Source organism: Cryptomeria japonica, chromosome 4, assembly GCF_030272615.1.
Source record: "Cryptomeria japonica chromosome 4, Sugi_1.0, whole genome shotgun sequence".
In the NCBI taxonomy this organism is placed as follows: Eukaryota; Viridiplantae; Streptophyta; class Pinopsida; order Cupressales; family Cupressaceae; genus Cryptomeria; species Cryptomeria japonica.
The window spans coordinates 746,863,540-746,885,785 of record NC_081408.1 but is presented as its reverse complement, the minus strand read 5'-3'; positions in this window follow the sequence as shown (position 1 = coordinate 746,885,785).

Here is a 22,246-nt window from a genome sequence, read left to right as displayed (position 1 = left end):
TGTACAAATGTTTAGACCAGCTCCTCCATCTATCAGGACTCATTTTATTTGATGTTTGTGTAGGAAGGCTTCAATGTGTAAAGGTGTGTTATGTGGTTGGCTCACAGAGGCGTCGTCAGCTTCTATGAATGTAAGGGAGTGTGGAATGGAAAGGTATCCCACCATTGCTTGAAACTGGTCCACGTTCAGATCGGTGGGGATGGAAGTGTCTCTCAAAGTTTTGTCAAGAATGGCTTTATCTACAGGGGATATGCGTACGAGCTCGAGGATGGAGATAAGTGTGGGTGTCTTCCCTAACTGTTCTACAAGGTCATATTCAGGCATGGTTGATGAGGAAGCAGTGTTTTTAGCTGGAGAACCTTGCAAAGTGAATTTACCTTGACGAGTTGTGACATTACATTCAGAGGTAGGTTTGGACAAAGATCCAATGCCTTTTAGGACAATCTTGGGTCTTTGGGTAGAATTTTCAGGTGTTTTGTCCTTAATGATAATGGTAGAGACATAATTGTCCATCGAAATGTGATTGATAGTTGAATCATAGTTATAAGATGCTCTGGTATAGTTGGTTTGGTCATCTGTGGCTTTAAATTTTCCCTTGTCATGTTTTGGGAATGGTTCCTTAAACATCTCATGTTCTTGATTAGATGAGTGTCCCTCAATCTCAATGTCACCTCTATCAATGAGATCTTGTATGATGTTCTTCAGTTGATGATAGTTTCCTATTTTATGACCTTTTCTTTTATGAAATTCACAATATTCATCATCATTCCACCAATTTGGTTTCACCTTTGGCTCATATGGAGGCAAATCTGGAATTGTGATTATCTTGTTTGCCACTAGCTTTTTGAAAACTAACTCAAGTGGTTCTCCCAATGGGGTGTACTTTCATCATGATTTGGAAGTTGTTTGAGTATTCACTTGATTGTTTGTAGAGCTTGATCCGGAAAAAACAATTTTGGGTCGTATTGTATTGGCATCAACAACACCATCATTGATTGTGTTCTTGTTTTTATTCCAAAATCTTGGTTTATCTTTTCCTTCAAAGTCCTCTTTGTTTTCTTTGAATATCTTAATGATGCCTTGCTCAATTAGGAACTTCTCTATTGCTAAGCCTTTTTCAATGACATCCTTGAAAGTGGACAAGCAAGTTTTTCTTAGTTCATAACCAATTTCTCTATGGACATTCTGGGTGAACATCTCTACCATTTATTTTTGTGGAATTTCACAAGAGCATCTGTTGGCTAGATTTCTCCATCTTTGTAAAAATGATGAAAAAGATTCTCCATCCTTTTGTTTGGTGTTGCACAAAGTAGTGACTGATATGTCTGTCTCTATGTTGTATGAGAAATGTTGGATAAATGCCTCTGCTAAGTCACCCCATGACTTAATTCTAGGTGGGAGTTGGGAGAACCATTCCATAGCTTTATCGCCTAATCTTTGTGGGAATAATCTCATCAAATATGTCTCTTCTGCTGCTACCTCAATGCAAGCTATGAAAAATTGTCTTATATGTGCCTTAGGATCCCCTTTTCCTCTGTACTTATGAAACTTAGGTGTCACAAAGTGTGTAGGAAAAGGAGGCATTGGAATGCTCTTGTCAAATGGATAGGGACATATGTCTCTCATTGTGTAAGTTGGTTTCAGTGTATTTATGTCCTCCATTTTCTTTTGTAAATCCTTAATTTGCTATTCCAAATTGTTCTTAGGTGGAGATCGACTTCTTGGACCATACCCCATGCCTAAAGCACCGGGTGGAGGAGGAGCATGTTGCATATATGGATGATATTGATCATACACATGTTCATATGGAGGAGGTCTATAGTGATGTTATGTATAAGGACCACTTGGTATAGAGTCATGATGAGGAATAGAGTATCTATTTTGTCCATGTATACCATACTCTACAGGCATGTCATGAGTTTGTTCTAGTGTGTTGCCCCCAAATTTGACGCAGGGTTTCCTTGTGTCCAAATTTTGAGCATGCCTTTGAATATCCAATTGCTTTGGTGGTTGGTCCTTAGCATTGGTATGTGATTGAGTATACTTTTCTGCATAAGACTTCCATAATGGTTTGCGAAGGTGAGTATCATATGCTTGACCATGTGTATATATGACCTCAGGGTTTTGAAACAAAGATGATGGTGATTCAGGCACAAGATGTGGCCCTCTAGTGCCTCCATTATTAGGCCTCCTTTGATCCATGTTGAGGTGAGCTTGTTGCAAAGGTCGATTTTCCATTATTTGAGACATGTCAAAATCATGAGGGATCTTGGCTCCACTTTGTACCATCACTTGTAAGAAGTATTGTCTATCTCTCCTCATTATTTCCTCAACCAATCGATTGAAATGGGGATCTATAATGGAATCTTCCACTTCTACTGAATGTACTGAAATGTTGTCCATATTTTCATTGTTTGTATCATTGTTGTTTGTAGTGTCCATGTTCTCAACATTTGGAATGTTTCTATAGGCATCCATGTCAGGTAATGTCGTATGATCAGAATTGAAAAAGATATCATTGTCATACTCATAGGAACTCATGTTTGCGGACTCCTGAGCCTCTTTAGTTTCTCTCCTAGATTTTTGGGAACGGGTTTCAACCATGAACTAGGTATTGTCCAAGATGTTTGAGACTAGATGAAAATGGAAAGAGTATGGAAGACCAAGAGTTGGATGGAATGTAAATGAATCTGAAGTTTACTTGCAATGTCCAAAGTGTAAGACCAAGTATGTATGTAGTAGAGTAGGTGTGACTTCCAAAGATATGATAGTTTCTCTTGATGAGGTAAGTTGACCTTGACTCTAAGTAAGACCAAATAAAACCCAAAGGTGATAGACCTTGATGAGGGAGCACTTAGCAAAATGTTGTTGTATGTATTGTGTTGACAAAGCAAGATGAGAACAAGCAAGTGACCTTTTGACTCAAGTTTAGACAAATGTGAATGTAATGCAAGATGTAAAGCAATGATGGACTTTGTGAGACCCAAAGGTAGGTTGAATGCTAGATGAAAATCTAGAGAAATAACTTAGGAAGCTCAATAATTCTGAAACTGATTGCTTTTGTTTGTTGGACTGTAAATTTTTCCAATTTGTGAAGTTGTTTGTTGTGACCCAATCTGAATTTTTGATTGTTTTTCCGTGACAAGAGGACACAATGTTGATGAGGACTCAATGTTTGCAAGTGTTTAGACTCAAAATAAACCTAATAAAAGTGTGTTGTTTGATGTAAAATTGTTTTGCATACACTTGAAGACATAAAAGACACAATGTTTTGATGTTTGGTCTTGAATGTTTGATTGTTCAAAATAAGACAAACACAATTCTTATTTAGACCTAAATCCCGCACTTTGGGCCTATCGCACAAGTGTCCGCACACCTACAGGAGCTACCCCTTATTCACTTGTCTATGATGCTGAAGCTATCTTGTCTATTGAGGTCGAATTACCCTCTTTACGAGTCTCTTTGCAAAACATTATCAGTGATGAAGACTACAGGGTCTCTTGCTTACAAGAACTTGAACTATTGGATGAACGAAGACAAACTGCTTTTAATCATCTCAAGGCTTATCAACAAGGAATGAGTCGCAGCTACAATCATAAACTCAAGCCTCGCACATTTGAGGTAGGTGATTTGGTTCTCAGAGAAAACCCTAAAAATCAACAAGATAGAGAGAAGAAGGGAAAGTTCGAACCAAATTGGCTTGGTCCTTACATCATCACATCAACATATGGATCTGGTGCATATCAGCTGTCAACCATAGAGGGTGAACCTTTGGAGGATCCTATCAACAACATGCACCTTCGCAGGTTTTACACATAGCTCTTCAGAGTATCCTAATTCAAAAATACAAAAAAATTCAAAAAATTCAAAAATACAAAAAAATCATAAACCTAAAAAATAGTTACTTGGTGAAAACTTGGCAAATAGGTGCCTTGTGACACAAAAAAATTGAAAAATAAAAAAAAGTAAAGAGAAAATATTTTGTCCAACGGTGAAAACCACTTTGGTGGCGCCTTGGGCAAGTACCATGGTGAAAACCGGGTCACCACCACCATGTGTAGAGACATTGCTCCTCCCTCCTTCAGGATTCTCTTTCATCACTTCACTTTGCACACATTCACAGCCTATCCATCCATAATAAACTTACCCATTCCCATCATGGCTTGTCATTGATCTACCTAAGATTGGTTAGCCATTCATAATAAACATTCCTTTTTCACCCATTTTCCATCCATAATAAATCAGCTCCTATCTGTGGCTAAGGAAAATCCTACATCTAGTGATGGGTGTGGAACTAAGAGCATCACATGTTTCGAGGAGTACAGTTTCTTCCAAATTTTCTTCAGTCTATCCGTGCACAATCTGCAATAAAGAAGCACTCGCATCGCCAATCCGCAATAAAGTTCTGTCTTCTCCGCAATAAAGTATCAGTTTCATGGATTCAGTCAGTTTTAGATGACACACAGCAGCAACAATGGGCTTCAACAAATCAAATATTTCAATAGACTTAGACAACATTATGGTTTAGTGCTATCTATCCTTTTGTGAAAGTAAACATTGTGACCACAATCAAATAAGACTTATACAAGTGACAAGAGACACTAAACTTGAGGACTACAGTGGATGTTGATGTCGAGTCTTGGTTTTCTTTTGATTTTATCTTTTTGGTGACACGTCTTTTAGCTTTTCCGGGATGTCTCTGACTAGAGATTTTATCTCCAGGATGTCTTTGACTAGAAAGGCGAGGATGCAGTATCGTCACCTATTTTTATTTGTTGTTTGTGGATTGTCTCTTAGTAATGCTATGACTTGTCTAAGGATATGAGGACACTGTAAGTCTAGTATGAACTGGGGCATTCCTTGTTTGCAATTGTCTTATCTCCATGCAAACGAGTACAATGACTTTTTGGGTCGAACATATGCCTCGATTGTCATAACCTATTTTTCCATAATAAGCTTAATGATGATAAAGTACAAGAAGCTCTTTCACTTTCATATCTTCTACCTTCCATCCCCCTTTTTTGATTGACCTCCATCATCCTTCTTGAGTCTGTGTAGCCCGCTATCACATGACTGAGTATAATGACACGCCAAAAACATTTGCATTTCATGTAGTTGTGTCTGCATTATCACATATTAAGCATTTCATACATACATATAGATATCACAATCGCATCACATCCTGCACACAACACATGTTAGCACATTTTACATTTTCATCATGTAAATAGTTATTTGCTTTATCATATTCATCTACATTTCATACATTCACATTTGCATTTGCATAACATATAAAACATAAAAAGAACAAAAAATTGTATTTCCTCATATACATATTTGCATCCATATCATAAACATCACATAGGTACACATGCATATAGCTACCGCAAAGATGAATCATCTCATATATATAATCATAAGTGTCATGATACAATGATGTCAAAATATATATGGCTACAATCACCTGAAGGTGTCTACATCATCATACAAAATGGTACAAATTGATACATAGGGAGCCCTCTAAGGCTATGATGAACTCCCTCCCTCGAAGCCAACTCTCAGTGCCATCTCTTAGCAAATGCAGTCAGCAATCTCATGATCACCTGAAACTCAAGCACATACATAATATGTCGCAAGCCCATAACCTCCAGCATAGGTAGGTACTCCTGCAGTCAAGCAAAATCATCCGTGTCAGTCAAAGTGGTATTCACTGTTCATCACAAAATGTTGCTTTTTATCTTAGTGCTTATATTTATCATATGGTGTTCTATCCTAGTAACACTCATTGTTAATCACAAAGTGTTGCTTGTTATCCTAATGGTACTCCCTATTCATCACAAAGTACTACGTTTTTGCACTCACTGTTCATCACAAAGTGTTGCTCATATTTTGCACTCCCTGTTCATCACAAAGTGCTGCTCATATTAGTACTCCTTATTCATCACAAAGTACTATGTCTTGGTACTCCTTGTTCATCACAAAGTGCCTAGATCTATCCTATCCTAGGGCCTCTGCTTGAGTGTATCCTCTTGACTAGTTTCCTAATTGGCAACGTATGTTCTATCACAGAATTGTGAATCCTAGCCCTATCTGCTATCCTAGTCTTCCCTAGAGGACTTGCTTGAGTGAATCCTCTCAGCAGCATATCCAATCGACAGCATATGTTCATCACAAAACTACTGATTCAACCTTGAAGACATATTACCCTACCTAGCATGCATTAATGACAACATTTATTACTACAAAGTACAAAGAGGTTTTGTGGTACTTACCGACTCTCCTGCATCTGCTCGCCTCTGAAATCAGTGAACGCGGTCGAATCTCTCCTCTTTGAGAAAATGGATACAACAATAATATTGAAAGATGAAATGAATTCAACCACAAAACCCTAGCCTAACAACAACAAAGATCCACCATAACATATGAAGATTACCTAAGACAATGCAAATCAAATGAAATCACAAAGATTATACCATCACATGTCCAATAGGGTTTGGATCTCCATTCTCCCTATCTCCATTGATCTTGCTTGATATATTTGCTCTCAGATTTTATATGTGCACAAGAGCTCAACAAAGAACGAAAATGTGGTTGCAAGTAGGATCACATATGTATGTTCGAAAGTGCAGTTGGTAGTTAGAATGCATAGTTAGGGTTGATAATGAAGGAAGCATCTCCTTATATAGAAGACACTATAAGAAATGGAAGGATAAGATTGAGAGGTGTAAAAGATAAATGGTCAGCTAGGATTAAAGGTTAGGTAAAGAAAATAAGAAAATAATGAGAGGGTAGGTAGTGTAGGAATTAAGAGATGAATGACATGTGTCATGGGTGGAAAAGGCTAATGAATTAATTAAATAAATAAAGATTTATTTAATTAATAGAAGAAGTAAGATCAATTAAATAAATAAGATATTTATTTAATTTAGAAAAGGATAATTTAAATAAATAAAGGTATTTATTTAAATGAGAAATAAGGCTAGAAGACGATAAATGAATTAATTAAATAAATAAAGATTTATTTAATTAATAGAAGAATTAGGATAAAATAATTAAATAAATAAATAAAGATTGGACAATTTTAGGTGTCTAACCTAGTACCTGTCAGTAAGCCAGATCGTAGCATTAGAATATGCACAGATTTTAGAGACATCAACAAAGCTTGCCCTAAGGATGACTTTCCATTACCGAATATTGACTTAACCGTAGATCTCACAACAGGTCATGTGATGTTATCTTTGATGGATGGATTCTCTGGTTATAATCAAATAAAAATCGCATCTGAAGATCAACACAAAACAACATTTACTTGTCCTTGGGGAACTTTCTGCTCGAATGTCATGCCCTTCGGGCTAAAAAATGCAGGCGCTACATATCAAAGAGCAATGACTACTATCTTTCATGATCTCATGCACGTTACCGTGGAAGATTATGTTGATGACCTTTTGGGCAAATCCATAGACAAAGATACACATTTGGACATACTTTCAGTCGTTTTTGATCGGTTGGAAAAATACAAAGTAAGATTAAACCCCAAGAAATGTGTCTTTGGAGTAACCTCCGGGAAGCTCCTGGGATTCATTGTTTCAAAGAGGGGCAAATTGTAGACACCTAAAATTGTCCAATCTTTATTTATTTATTTAATTACTTTAGCCTAATTCTTCTATTAATTAAATAAATCTTTATTTATTTAGTTAAATCATTTATCCTCTTCTAGCCTTATTTCTCATTTAAATAAATACATTTATTTATTTAAATTACCATTTTCCTAAATTTAATAAATATCTTATTTATTTAATTGATCCCACTTCCTCTATTAATTAAATAAATCTTTATTTATTTAATTAATTCATTAACCTTTTCTACCCACGACACATGCCATTCATCTCTTAATTCATACACTACCTACCCTCTCATTATTTTATTATTTCCTCTACCTACCCTCTAATCATAGTCGACCATTTATCTTTTACACCTCTCAATCTTATCCCTCCATTTCATATAGTGTCTTCTATATAAGGAGATGCTTCCTTCACTATCAACCCTAACTATGCATTTCTAGCTTGCATATGTAATCAAGCCTACTTGCAACCACATTTCCATTCTTTGTTGAGCTATTGTGCACATATAAAATCTAAGAGCAAATATATCAAGCAAGATCAATGGAGATAAGAAGAATGGAGATCCAAACCCTATTGGACATATTGATGGTATAATCTTTGTGATTTCATTTGATTTGCATTGTCTTAGGTAATCTTCATATGTTATGGTGGATCTTTGTTGTTGTTAGGCTAGGGTTTTGTGGTTGAATTCATTTAGTCTTTCAATATTATTATTGTATCCATTTTCACCATATACATTTTGGCACGCATGGTGGGACATGGATTTTTGTTAGATCTATATTTTTTGCATGTTTTTCTAATCCTATATTGTTGTTTTGTAAAACAATTTCGAGAATAACCTTGTGCAGCTAGGGTTTTGGACACAAAATCAAGATCTTGGAGAGATTTAATCATATCTCACAAACGGCTTGGAAATTTTGCACCAAATTTTGTTTGCAATTTGAAAATAGTATTAAGAGCTCTCAACCAAAATTCAGAATTTTTGGAGCAAATTTGCATTTTCCATGAATTTTTTATGATTTTTAATAAAAAATTAATTTTGAGAGCAAATTAGCAAATTTTTTGGATTTTCTTATATTTTTGGAAAGCTCTCTAATTTATACACAAGCTCTGTTCTTTGTGATTTTAATTTTGATGCAAAATATTTCCTAAAAAATTGGATCTTTAAAAATTAGTGTTTTTCATTGGTTTGATTAGATCTCACAAACGGCTTTGAATTTTGGAATCAAAATTTTTTTTATAGGTCAAGAACATTATCAGAGATTTACAGTAAACAAATCAAAATTTTTGGAGCGATGAATTTTTTATGTATTTTCATGAAAAATTAATTTTGAGAGAAAATTAGCGAATTTTTTGGATTTTCTTACATTTTTGGAAATCTCTCATAATTATACATAGGATTTGTTGTTTGTGATTTTAAATTTGATGCAAAATAATTCCTGAAAAATTAGATCTTTGAAAATTAGGGTTTTGCATTATTTTGCTCATATCTCACAAACTGCTTGGAAATTTTGCAGGAATTTTTTTATGCAAGTTTGGAAGGTCATCAAGAGTGTGCAGTAAAAATTTCAGATTTTGTAAATCCATTTTGCATTTTATATGAATTTTTTATGATTTTTCATAAAAAATTATTTTTTTGAGCAAATTAGCATTTTTTTTTGGATTTTCTTACATTTCTGGAAATTTCTTAAAATTTTACAGGTGTTCTTTTTTTAATGATGAATCAGCTCTTTGAATTGGTCAAAAAAATCGTTTTGTCGAAGACCCCTATTTCACAAAGTCTTTTGGATCTAAAATTGACCTAACTTGTGTGCTTGTAGGAAGGGGTGATCATTTGAAACAATCTAAACTACTAACAGATCTTTGTTGCAAGACCTTGACAAGGATTTTCTTTTTTATTGTGTGCCTTGCTTTCATAGACTAGCAAACACTTCAATTGGTGCACTAAAATTGAACTAGTGTCTTTTGTGTTTTGAGCAATAGGCTCTTTTTGTTTAATCTTTAGAGGGCCTATCTCCCCGTGTGGTCATTAGGACTACTAGTGAGGAGAGAACGACCCAAGTGGTAGCAAGGAAAACCCACCTCTTTCGAACCACTATAAACAAATGTATTCATGGTGAAAGCCATGGATAACGTGTGCTGATTAGTTCATACCGACACTATGTCTCCCCATAAAACGGTTTGATCCAATTTATTTGATCAGTTGTAGGGTGTAACTCCTACCGGTTTGGAGCCTTCTGTATTTATAGAGCTAAAAGTGCCGCATGTATGGCCACACGAGCAGATGCCCTTACTAGAACCTTTTTGTTTTAGAAGCCAAAATCCTTCTAGTTGTTGGGGCAGGAGGTTGGACCTCTGGTAGCGGCCCACACACATACGGTTCTTAGTAGAGATATAAAGTTCACCACGAGGAGTTTTTGTGGGGAATGATGCTTGGCTGCCCCGAGAAGTGAGTGCCAAGGGTGGAGCCAGTGGGGTCAAGCATTTAAGTATTCTCTCTGAATAGCGTAGCCTCGGGGGAAACTCCATGTGGGATCAACAACTATTGCCCTGGCCAGCCATAAGAATTGTGCCTAACTTATTTTAAACAATCAAACATTCAAGACCAAACATCCAAAACATTGTGTCTTTTGTGTCTTCAAGTGTATGCCAAACATTTTTACATCAAACAACACACTTTCTTTTGAGTCATTTTGAGTCTAAACACTTGCAAACATTGAGTCCTCATCAACATTGTGTCCTCTTGTCACGAAAAATAGTCAAAAATTCAGATTTGGTCACAACAACAACTTCACAAATTGGAAAAATTTACAATCCAACAAACAAGAGCAATCAGTTTTAGAATTCTTGAGCTTCCTAAGTTATTTCTCTAGATTTTCATCTAGAATTCAACCTATCTTTGGGTCTCACAAAGTCCATCATTGCTTTACACCTTACATTACCTTCACATTTGTCTAAACTTGAGTCAAAAGGTCACTTGCTTGTCCTCATCTTACTTTTTCAACACACTACATACAACAACATTTTGCTAAGTGGTCCCTCATAAGGGTCTATCACCTTTGGGTCTCATTTGGTCTTACTTAGAGTCAAGGTCAACTTACCTCATCAAGAGAAACTATCCTCTCTTTGGAAGTCACACCTACTCTACCACATACTTGGTCTTCCACTTTGGACATTGCAAGTAAACCTCAGATTCATTTACATTCCATCCAACTCTTGGTCTTCCATACTCTTTCCCATTTTCATCTAGATTCACACATCTTGGTCAAGACCTAGTTCATGGTTGAAACCCGTTCCCAAAAATCTAGGAGATAAACTAAAGAGGCCCAAGAGTCCGCAAACATGAGTTCCTATGAGTATGACAATGATATCTTTTTAAATTCTGATCATACTACATTACCTGACATGGATGCTTATAGAAACATTCCAAATGTTGAAAACATGGACACTAAAAACAACAATGATACACACAATGACAATATGGACAACATTTCAGTACATTCAATAGAAGTGGAAGACTCCATTATGGATCCCCGTTTCAATCAATTGGTTGAGGAAATAATGAGGAGAGATAGACAATACTTCTTACAAGTGATGGCACAAAGTGGAACCAAGATCCCTCATGATTTTGACATGTCTCAAATAATGGAAAATCGACCTTTGCAACAACCTCATCTCAACATGGATCAAAGGAGGCCTAATAGTGGAGGCACTAGAGGACCACATATGGTGTCTGAATCACCATCATCTTTGTTTCAAAAACCTAAGGTCCCGTACACACATGATCAAGCATATGATACTCACCTTTGTAGACCATTATGGAAGTCTTATGAAAAAAAATCTACTCAATCACATACCAATGCTAAGGACCAACCACCAAAGTAATTGAATATTCAAAGGCATGCTCAAAATTTGGACATAAGGAAACCCCGCGTCAAATTTGGGGGCAATACACTAGAACAAACTCATGACATGCCTGTAGAGTATGGTATACATGGACAAAATAGATACTCTATTCCTCATCATGACTCTATACCAAGTGGTCCTTATACACAACATCACTATAGACATCCTCCATATGAACATGTGTATGATCAATATCATCCATATATGCAATATGCTCCTCCTCCACCCGGTGGTTTAAGCATGGGGTATGGTCCAAGAAGTCGGTCTCCACCTAAGAACAATTTGGAACAACAAATTAAGGACTTACAAAAGAAAATGGAGAACATAAATACACCGAAGCCAACTTACACAATGAGAGACATATGTCCTTATCCATTTGACAAGAGCATTCCAATGCCTCCTTTTCCTACACATTTCGTGGCACCTAAGTTTGATAAGTACAGAGGAAAAGGGGATCCTAAGGCACATATAAGATATTTTTTCACAGCTTGCATTGAAGTGGCAGCAGAAGAGACATATTTGATGAGACTATTCCCACAAAGCTTAGGTGATCAAGCTATGGAATGGTTCTCCCAACTCCCACTTGGAATTAAGTCATGGGGTGACTTAGCATAGGCATTTATCCAACATTTCTCATACAACATAAAGACAGACATATCAGTCACTACTTTGTGCAACACCAAGCAAAAGGAGGGAGAGTCTTTTTCATCATTTCTACAAAGATAGAGGAATTTAGCCAGCAGATGCTCTTGTGAAATTCCACAAAAACAAATGGTAGAGATGTTCACCCAAAATGTTAACAAAGACATTGGTTATGACCTAAGAAAAGCTTGTTTGTCCACCTTCAAGGATGTCATTGAAAAAGGCTTAGCAACATAAAAGGTCCTAATTGAATAAGGAGTCATTAAGATATTCAAGGAAAGCAAAGATGACTATAAAGGAAAAGACAAGCCAAGATTTTGGAGCAAAAACAAGAACACAGTCAATGATGTTGTTGTTGATGCCAATACAGTCTGACCCAAAATCATTTTTACCAGATCAAGCTTTACAAACAATCAGGTGAATACTCAAACAACTTCCAAATCATGAAGGAAGTACACTCCATTGGGAGAACCACTAGAGTCCATTTTCAAAAAGCTAGTGGCAAACAAGATAATCACAATTCTAGATTTGCCTCCATATGAGCCAAAGGTTAAACCAAATTGGTGGAATGATGATGAGTATTGTGAATTTCATAAGAGAAAAGGTCATAAAACATGAATTTGTCATCGACTGAAGAACATCATACAAGATCTCATTGATAGAGGTGACATTGAGATTGAGGGACACTCATCTAATCAAGAACATGAGATGTTTAAGGAACCATTCCCAAAACATGACAAAGGAAAAGCTGAAGCCACAGATGACTAGACCAACTATACTAGAGCATCTTATAACTATGATTCAACTATCAATCACATTTCAATGGACAATTATGTCTCTACCATTATCATCAAGGACAAAACGCCTAAGAATTCTACCCAAAGACCTAAGATTGTCCTAAAAGGCATTGGATCTTCTTCTGAACCAACCTTAGAATGTAATGTTACAACTCGTCAAGGTAAATTCACTTTAGAAGGTGCTTCAGCTAAAAAAACCACTTCCTCATAAACCAAACCTGAGTATGACCTTGCAAAATAGTTAGGGAAGAAACCCTCGTTGATCTCCATCCTTGAACTTTAACGCATATCCCCTGCACATAAGGCCATTCTTGACAAAACCTTAAGAGACACTTCCGTCCCTACTGATCTAAACGTGGACCAGTTTCAAGCCATGGTGGGATACCTTTCCATTCTACACTCCCTTACATTCACAGAAGTTGGCGACGCCTTCGTGAGCCAACCACATAATTCACCTTTACACATTGAAGCCTTCCTACACAAGCATTGAATAAAATGAGTCCTAATAGATGGAGGACCAAGTCTGAACATTTGTACATTGAGCACTATTAAACAATTGGGATATTCTAAAAAGGCCGTGAATTCTACAAACAAAATTACCATCAAAGCATATGATGATGAGGAACATTCATCCAAAGGCATAGTCACCTTACCTCTCAGAGTTGGGCTAGTTACAAAGGATGTGGTTTGTCAAGTCCTAGACCTAGATCTCACATACAACATACTCTTGGGACGTCCATGGAATCATGAGATGAGTGCAGTCCCATCTACATATCATTGATGTACCAAGTTTCCACACAATGGAGTTGAAGTGACCGTCAAAGCTGACCCAAATCCATTCATATATTGCAACAATCTGCGACCTAGATCAGAAATAACAATCCCAGCCAATCGAGAAGCTATTCCATCTTCAGCATATGTTGATCCAGAATCCTTGAAAGCTTCTACATCAAAACAAACAGAGCTCAAAGAAAAGTTCAAGGTTAAAGACATGGGATGTGGTGAGTATATATTTCATGTTGATCAACTCCCACTATCTCCTAAGACATTCAGTCGACAGGAACAATCTATAAATAATTTGCAATGCCAAGGAATTGGGTGTGAACCACCTAGTGTTGTGGCTACTAAGTCTGAAAGCAAATCTCCTCTAGTGGTGCAAGCATATCTTGATATCAACAGTCCTAAGAGTGGTTCTAACAAAGAATCTATTGAGCATATCGCCAACCCTCTTGAGAACTCACATAGCCTTACCATTTCATCCACTCATTCCATTTCCACTCTGCTCCTAGACTTGGATCAACAACAATTACAAAATCCCTTACTAATTGGGGATGAAAAATTAAGCTTTGAAAAGAAAAATCTAAGAGTCAAAAATAAAGAAAAATCCTTCAGTCCAAATCAAAATCAAAAGCTATTGGACTCTGAAAAAATTAAAGTCAAGGATAAAAATCCTATGAAAGAAAAAGAACAAGAGTTGATCTCCCCTAATATCAAAATAACTGGGGGCAAAAGTTCTAAAATTCCAAGTCAAAAAGAATACTTGTTGATCCTAAGTCTCCAACATGTCATCCTACTTTCACTTCTTTTCACAATCATAAGCCTTCATAACTCATCCGCTTGTTCCACACACCCATTCCCTTTTGGTGATACATCATGGACCTTTAATGGAGGTTCCTTGAAGGGATTTGTTATCAGGGATGCCCAAACTTCTCTAGGTGACACGCATATGGGCCTACGTAGTCCACACACTAGTAATTTTATCTCAATTCCTTTATCATGGAAGACAATCACTCAAGCTATACATCATTTAGTCAAGGAACGTTGTAGTTACAATCACAAGGTTAAGCCTCATACATTTGAGGTGGGTGATTTAGTTCTCAGAGAAAGTCCTAAAAACCAACAAGACAGAGAGAAGAAGGTAAAATTCAAACCAAACTGGCTGGGTCCTTACATCATTACAGCAGTTTATGGATCTGGTGCATATCAACTCTCAACCAGAAAGGGTGAACCTTTAGAGGATCCTATCAACAACATGCACCTTTGCAGGTTTTACACATTGCTCTTCAGAGTATCCTAATTCAAAAATACAAAAAAATAAAAAAATTTCAAAAATACAAAAAAAATCAAAAATTTCAAAAAGACAAAAAAAAATCATAAACATAAAAAATCGTTACTTGGTGAAAACCTGGCAAACAAGTGCCTTGTGACACAAAAAAATAAAATAAAAAAACATTATCAGTGACATAACTTTACCAGAATGCTTATCTCATCAACTAGAAGCTTAAGGGAGAATTTAACACCATTTTGTGCTCAAATGAAAACATACTATAAATAGTAACCTCATGTAAATACAAGGTTGAGACACCATTTTCCCAACATTGAATTGGAATGATAATAATGATATATGATAACAAGATGACAAAATGAATTAAAGGTGAGATGTCTTAGATAGGGATCTCAAATTAAAATCATATTTTGGCCGACTTAGAATAATCATTTTTTGCATTGGGGATAATTCTAGAAATGGCAAGAAGAGCTCCTTATCCTCCCAAAAATTTTGGCCAAAAAGCATTAGTCAATGATGTTAGGCATCCTTGACTAGACAAAATGGGCCCAAATTTTTAGCATCACAAAATAATAGGGCCCTAATTCTATAAATATAGTTAGTACGAAAATTTATAATATTTAAGTGTAGGTAAAAGTGCATTGAACTTTGAAATGACATAGGACCCATATAAGCATGAAATGAAATAAGATAAAGGGCGCACTCAAAATAAGAGCCGAAATAATAAAGTATTGATGTATTAAAGTGAAATAGGACTCATAATATTAAATTAAATATTAATTTAATACAATAAAGTTCCTATAATGCATAGATCAATGGGAAATACTAGAATGAGTGCTAGGAGAGTGTTAAATTGGACTCCATAATTAGAGTAAAATTTATGATGCTAAAATGACCATGTGCAGTAAGAAAATGAGGGTAGATCAAAGGGTTCATAAGAGGGTCCACACATCTACTCACCTGATATCTCCTCACCTTAGGTTTACCATCATAGTATGGAAAACATTGGGATTTGATGGTTTCTTTAGAGATATTGAGTTGAACTAAGGCAAGAGAAATGTTGCCAAATAAATCTTGCAACATCTAGGCAAGAATAACATCTACTACCTTAGGTAAATAAGAACTTATATCACTTAGTATCAATATTTAAATATGCTCTAGGATAGCTAAGATAGATAGGGAATTGTCCCTATAACCTCATTTAGTGTTAGAATCAACTAGAGTAACTCTCAATCTATGTATCTTAGTATTAGTATGTGTAAAAATCCCCTATAGCACGTTAGAATCAACTAGAGTAATTTATACATTTAAGACTCAAATGTCCTTCCCAATTGCAATTACACTGAATGATAAAAAAATGAAACATAGATGAACTAGTACCCTTGGTAGCACAATCTTTGGTCTTTGTCCATGATCCTCCAATCCCATATAGTGGTATCCACACCACCTAACCTCGTGAGATCCAAATATGCACTCCCACCAGGATTTGAGATGGTCACACTGACCACAAGAACACTCACACCAAACACATTGGGAGAATACTTTCAAACACACTCTAGAAAAGGAAAACATGCTCATACACGTATGTAATATCAACAGATAATTTCAAATCCTCATTGGGCATGAACACTAATGGCATAACATTGGGCACAATTACCAATGGAGGAAACAAAGAAATCATCATTGGGCATGATCACCAATGGTATAATCCAATGAATCACATTGGGTACAATCACCAATGGACTAAAACATCAAAGAAACTCAAGGCTAAAGCATTAGATCCTAGAGAGAGGCTATGTAGTGTCATTGTGAAGGTCATTAGCATGACTAGGAAATAATAGTTGCTCCTCTCATGGAGACAAGGAGATCTAATTGTACAAGATCCACACTCCCCAAGCGGCCATGTATTCCACAATCATCTTGAGCCTATAATAGCACTTCAAGAATATAAGGAGAATCAATTATCTTTCTTTATTTTCTCTCTCATTTTCATTAGTTATCACTTGATTAAGATACTCCCCGATGAGATAACCAATGGGACACTTTGGGTTGAGAAAACATTAGGAGCCACTCTCGTACTTCCCTCTAACACCTACATTTTAAGTTCATCAAATTCATTAGAAATTTGAATGTGGCACACAAAATAATAAATAACATCATAGCCTAAAATAGGCTCAAAAGTTAAAAAACACAGTTTCAATACAATACTTACAAAAATCCATGGGGAAACCTATTTTTCCATTCCAAAATGTTCAAAAACACATTATAGATTCAACTTTTCTAAATTAAATTTACATATAAAACTTGAAATTTACATCCAAATTCCATTAATGGAGCTTCAATATACTTAAAATTTCAAGAAAAGAAAATACCCTTTTGATTCAAATATGCACAAACAATTCAAGCAATAGAATTCAAACTGCATTCATTTTTAAAAAAATTGGCATGGTGAGAGGACAAAATTAACATTTTTTAAAAATATTTTAATGAAAATTTTAGTCAACTATTATGATCAAATTGAAAGCCAAATAGGAAATTCCTATTCTCCCTTAAGGGTAAGCATGTCATCCAAAACTTGCAAGAGCTCAAGAAATAGAGAAGGGAAGAAAAATCCCTCAAATTGGCATGCACATAAAACACATGATAGTTCACAATTTACCAATCTCGTGGAGGCAAGATCGCACACATGCAAGCACGATCCAATTCCTATACCAGTCTATCCAACTCCCACACCATTGCCATTTGAATCCACCCAATTTCACCAATTTTTATATTTTCAAAGAGATGGTTTTCAAGATAAATTTTCTTCATGGGAGGAATAAATGCAAAATGGGCCACTATTTTTCTTTTAAAATATTTTCCCTTTTCTATTTCCAAATTTTCTACAAATTTGTATTTGAATGAAATAAACACACAACACTAATTCATTTTTAACCTTCTTAATTAAATGATTAAATTTAATATATACACATTCCCAATCACTAATGGACTAAAACATCAAAGCAACTCAAGCCTAAAGCATTAGATCCTAGAGAGAGGCTATGTAGTGTGATTGTGAAGGTCATTAGCATGACTAGGAAAAATAGTTGCTCCTCTCATGGAGACAAGGAGATTTGATTGTACAAGATCCACACTCCCCAAGTGGCCATGTATTCCACAATCATCTTGAGCCTATAATAGCACTCCAAGAATATAAGGAGCATCCATTTTCTTTCTTTATTTTATCTCTCATTTTTATTAGTTATCACTTGATTAAGAGACTCCCCAATGAGATAACCAATGGGACACTTTGGGTTGAGAAAACATTAGGAGCCACTCTCGTTATTTTCATTTTTTCTCTTGTTTTCCAAAACACAAAAATATTCCAAATAGATGAAATATGCAATTATTTTCATTCCTAAATTTTCAGCTACGAAAAATTTGAGAATTGGCTAGACAAAATATAAATATAATTTATATGAAAAGTTATAATATTTAAGTGTAGGAAAAGGTGCATTGAACTTTGAAATGGCATAAGACCCATATACGCATGAAATGAAATAAGATAAAGGGCACACTCAAAATAAGGGCTCAAATAATAAAGTTTTGATGTATTAAAGTGAAATAGGACTCATAATATTAAATTAAATATTAATTTAATACATTAAAGGTCCTATAATTGTAACGCCCCACTATGAGGCCCAGAGGACTTAAACAAATAAAAAACAAAGAAAATGCAAATAATTTTTTTAATAAATAAATTAAACCTCACATAAGAAAGAAATAACATAATGTTACAATATAAAGATAAAATGGACATATATAATCTAACAAGAGTCCTCAACGCCCCACAACAATGTTACTCAAGACAACATAACCATACAACTAACACAAATGGAACTTCTACAACAAGTTAACTTTGTCCGATACATGGATCATGATGCATAATACATTGCCATGAGAATATATGTAAGATCATCGGATACATTACAAGGTATCCATAAGGATATAATCTTTAAGAGTACAAGCAATGGAGTGAATACATAAATCTAGTACATAATGAAGGTCTTCAATCTCCTCATGAGCCATCATGATCAGGATGTAGGACGAAACAAAATCCAATGGGTGTGAATATCACTCCACCCAACCATGTGGTACCATAAGGTCCACCCCATGTGCTAGGAGGTATCAGTCAAACCCACAAGAAGAAGACAAGAAAACAAGGGTACCATCATGACTCATAAGAGGTTCATCAAGATTGTACTCACAAGAGGATCACAAGATTTTACTCACAAGAGGATCACAAGATTGCGGAACATGAGAGACTCACAAGGCTATAACCACAAGAGACTCATAAAAAAATCAACCACATTCTAGAGGCCCAAGCAACCTACAAGAGGATAAAAACATAAGTTACCACTAGGTATCCAATAGGGAAGAGTGTCATTAGTATGTTGTCATGAGTTACCCTAGTAGGTCTTCACTAGGTCCCAACCCCCATCTTGGGTTACCTTGGTGACCTTTCGCGAACCTTAGCCCCCATTAAAACAATAGTGGAGCCACACCAACCTTTCAAAGAGACAAGATTGGTGGACACCATTCTAGGCCTTCTCTACTTACCCCAAACCTAAACAAGCGTTTACGGGTAAAAGAGGCAACAATTAATCTTTATTAATGTGAACTAACTACCCACCCAAGAATCATTAATTAGGTTTTCACTTGATTACAAAACTCTCATTGAGTTACCTTGACGACCATTTTTGGGTCTTGACCCCCAATGAAAGCCACCCCTCTTGACTTGCACCTAGGAATTCAAAATTCAACCCTAGGTCTATGACACCCAAAAACATCAAGAGTTTAGACCTCTCTACCATATCAAGGTTAATTGACTTGCTAGAACGAGTTTACAACTAGGAGATTCAATGTTACAAGGAAAGATTGACTGGCATAAAAGTCATACATGGTACCGATCGTAATGCATAAAATGACAATGAGTAAACCAGCTACAAAAAGGAACTCCAATATTGTCCTAGCCTCTAGAACATTTACATTCAAATCATAAATCCGAGAAAACCACAATGATAGACAAAGACCCACAACAATACAAGGTCTCATTAAATCAAACAAAGGGGAAACCAAACATAATAAAACACTAAAGAGACCATCTATACATCAATTAATTCAAAATAACATTAACTTTAATAACCCAAAAAAAATTAAACCATTAACACTCTATTTATTTCTAATTATTTGCTCGATGATATTGACATTTTATTATTCAAAACATTTAAGAGATCGTAGTTCAATCCTACAATTGCTATCATTACATTAGAACCTAACCACATGATAAATTAATTATATGAAATGACATATTTTTAAATCTAATTACATTTAGTTTTCACAAATATACATCTAATTTCCAAATATATTTATATTTAACAAAATACATACATATATTTCACTAAAATAGAACTCTATACAATAGATCTAATATATGTAATTTTATCCTTAACGACTATCTTTATCATAACCTAGCTATTTTTATCCAAAATAAAACTATTTTAATCCATTAAACTCTCTTATCAAAATAAACTACATTTTTTCCAAATTTTGAATATATATAAATTTATCTAATTATTTGACCAACAACAATTTACATATACCAATGTACTAATGTATATATATATATATATATATATATATATATCAGACATGAATTATTTATATTAACAAACTAATGAATATCAAACAACTTTATTTTATTTTTTTGTAGTCTGAAAAACAATGTCAAGGGGAGCAGAAAAAGCTTTCACCGCGGACCCCCATGGTGGTGGTGGAGATGGTGGTGGTGGAGATCCCACCACCATGGTTAAGCCCACGGTGGGTGGCCACGGTAGGTGGGCTCCCCAGCATTGTGCCCACGACACCCAAAAAGTAGCACAGAACAAAAATTAAGATGCAAACAAAATTTTTTTCTTAGAACTGAGATTTTTACAATAATAGTACTTTTGTGATATATATATATATATATATATATATATATATATATATATATATATATATCACATCAAAACAAACAGGCAAGGTTTTCACAAAAGATTTCTTCAGAGAAGTAAAATATAATCTTTTCAAATCCATGAATCCAAAAGCACAGATTCACTGCAAAACTAATTCTAACCCCCAATTTTGAATTTTCCTTTTAAAACAAAGATCAACCATGAATTTACAAATAAGGTCACAAATATAAAACCTTCCCCAATATCAAATTTAAACTGGAAATAGTAATTGAAATCAATAAACCCAATTTATTTGAGAATAAAAAAATTTCCAGATCAATATAATCATAATTTTCAGAGACAAAGCATACAATATCTATTGAAAAATAAATTTTGATCAAAGCCAAAATCCAAATTTCTTTCAAAACTAGCAATGAAATTCACAATGAAAGAGTGATAAAATTTTTCCTACCTCCAAACGCTATCCAGAACCAATGTAGAGATGGAACAAAATCAAAATAAAATCCATGGCTTTACCAGATCCAACCAACAGAGATCTAGAAAACTCCCATAAAATTTACCAAACGCTTACCCTTGTATTATGTTATGAATCTTTTCCCCAATTTCTTCCTTTCATACCATTTTTCCAAAATTCCTTTCAAAAAAACCCCATTTCCAAAATATTCATGCACAAAGAGATTTCTTTCTTGGCAAGAGTCTCCCATAATTCCCCCCCCAAAGTAGAATATAATAATTTCCCCTTAAAAAGTAACTCCCCAATGCATGTGAGAACTTATTTTTTAATTAATTTTGCTCATTAATTACTTTTGTAACTCCCCCTCATGCAAATATAATTTGAAAATAATTAAATAGAAATTACATTTTAATAGATTATTTTATGAGCACAAATAAAATACCAAATAAATATTTAACTACCTTAAAATAATCATTTTCGAAATAGCTAAATAATTTAAACCTTCTAGTTCCACAAACTAAATTAATATATATTGATGCAACAATTTTCAATTTTATTAATTAATTAATCTTTAATATTTAATCTTTTTTAAAATATTAATATTAATACTTCCTTGCTAATAAAACATTAAACTAAACACAAGGGTAAGGGACTAAGACTAACAACATGAAATGCCAACATGACTAACACTGACATGACCGACAAACAATGAACAAGGGTACCTAATAGGGGTACGACAAGGGTTTGACTGGGCTGAACTCACA